Source organism: Castor canadensis, chromosome 1, assembly GCF_047511655.1.
Source record: "Castor canadensis chromosome 1, mCasCan1.hap1v2, whole genome shotgun sequence".
NCBI lineage: Eukaryota > Metazoa > Chordata > Mammalia > Rodentia > Castoridae > Castor > Castor canadensis.
Genome location: NC_133386.1, coordinates 89,815,401 through 89,817,844, shown reverse-complemented (window position 1 = coordinate 89,817,844; position 2,444 = coordinate 89,815,401).

Genomic DNA, 2,444 nt, shown 5'->3' with positions numbered 1-2,444 from the left:
TTATAAAAAGATGTGATATAGATAGAAAAGATACTACAAGCAGCCAAAATAACAGTCTTACTCTATTGTGTCCTCAAAATATAAATTTTATAGAGCTGTTTAAAGGTTATCTAACACCGAATTTTTATTCAGATGACAGTTTGAGTTTGAGTAACTGACAGTATAATTATATATTTAAGTATAGCTTATTGTATACATATTATATACATTTAATTATATATGATATATGTTAAATACACATACATGACATACAACCAGAGGAACGAGATGATGCTAAAATCATGTTTCATACTTTTTTTCTGCCTTCTCTTCTGTTTGTTAGATATTTACAACCCTCATTCAAAGTGAGAGGCTTCTATACAAACCTTGTATGTGAGGACAGTAGAAATAGTAATATTGTTTATTGTTGCCTTACTCTTTGCTAAGAATGTTGCAAGCTTCATTTTCCATAAACATCACAACCTAATGAAGTAAGCATTAAATTCCTTGCTTACTATGCATATACTCCTGCGTTCCATCCCCACCATCACACAAAAAAAAGAGTACTACTTTATTTTCTTTCCATTTACAAATCACAAAAGTTAATTCTGAAAGTCACGAGGCATTTAAAGAAGCAAAGTCCAGGCTCCAACCCCCCTTATCTCTGAGTAGTCACTTTCTGGGCTCATGTTTATTTTCTCCCGTTGTAAAGTTCCCCACCCTTGTAGCCACATACATTGAGAAAAATGACTTTGGTGTGGGTCAGAATGTAATGCAGGCCCAGCTTTCTCATTCTTTCTTTTCTTTTTTCTTACTTTGTGTGTGTGTATGTGTGTGAGACAGGGTGTCTCTATGTACCTCCGTCTGGCCTCAAACTTGCAGGCTTCCTTCCTGAGCCTCCTGAGTGCTGGGATTACAGAAATTCGCAACCACACCCAACTTCAGACCCAACTTTATCCACCTTCAGGGCTAAATAAAACACAACTGTGTATCATGGCAAACTCTGGAAACTGATTATACTCCAGACCACTTTCCTGTACAGCATTCATGAATTTGTGTTCTGCCAGATGACTGAATTGCCTATTAACAGGTGGCAATAGGTATTTTCTTTTGTATTTACATTACATAAAGAAATAAACACTTTTTGTTCCTATTGCTAATTTGGAGTTTGAAGTATGCCGTTTTCTACCTGCTGTGATATCCTGGAAAAGACATTGGATTTAAGAGGCATAGGACCTTGGATTTAATCTGTATTCTGCTATGTATTGCACTTGAGAAAAATCACTTCTCTGTAAGACAAAAGATTTGGGCAAGATCACCTTGAAAATTCCTCTGTGCCCTGAAATTCTAATCATGCCCCAGACTATATTACTAATTTTCAACTTGTTTAAAATTTCTGATGTCTTTTGATCCTTCTCTATAAGCTCTATGTTTCCCATTACATTTTTGTTTAAAAAATAACATGGCCATATTAGGGGAAAATGTTATTGTGGCATAGGATTTAAGTGCATTCAATTTGTTATTAATACATACATAAGCAATTTGTTATTAATATTTACCTATATAGGGGTGTAATTTGCAAAAATATAGCTATCTTAGTTGTTCTTAGTATTACAACATGAAAGTGTTGTGCCATAGGGCCTTGGAGAAACTGAAAATCCTATATTCATTTCTTGCCATCCCATACTGGAATGTTGATTAGACATCTAAGTGATACCATTCAAAACACTGAGCAAGCAATGAAGGAATTGCCTCTAAAGAACCAAGTTTCTTTGGGAACACAAAGGAGTCAACAAGCATTACAAGATAACTTGTTTTAATGGTGGCCTACAGAAAGTGCGGTTGGAAACTGGGAGTGAATTCCAAACTCCTTTGTAGAGGGTGAGCTAAGAGTAGCTTTTTTTGGAAGAGGTAAGGTTAGTGCTGAATTCTGACAAGTAAAACTAAGCCAAGAAAGGAAGAGTAGTGTCTTGAAGAGGAAGTGTCTGCTCTCAGTTTCAGGTTAGATGGGGACTGTTGAATCTGGATGTAAATCAGAGTTTATCGATTGGTAATTTTAAATTGCTCTCTCTTTGAAACAAAAAAATATATTTTCTAATCCATATTTTTCAAATACTTTATCAAAATAAGCTGACTGTACAGGTAATCAATGATATCTGGTTCCTTATTTTCTTTTCTATTATCCAACTCTGTTTGGGAATGTGCTCTGTATTTATTGTGAAGGGATCTTTGGACCCTGTATGCTCATCACAAATTATAGTATTCTTATTTATTCTAAGTTTTACCTGTCCTTTCAAGTTGTCATCCTTAAACTGAAAATCAGTAGCTTTTGTCCATGGATAATAATTCATTATGCCTGATACTGTATTTTGAGATAACTGAAGCTCTTTGTCCTCTATGATTTCACCATTTGATTATCTTTTAGAAATGTTACTCTATTGAGCACTGCTTTTTACACTATCTAA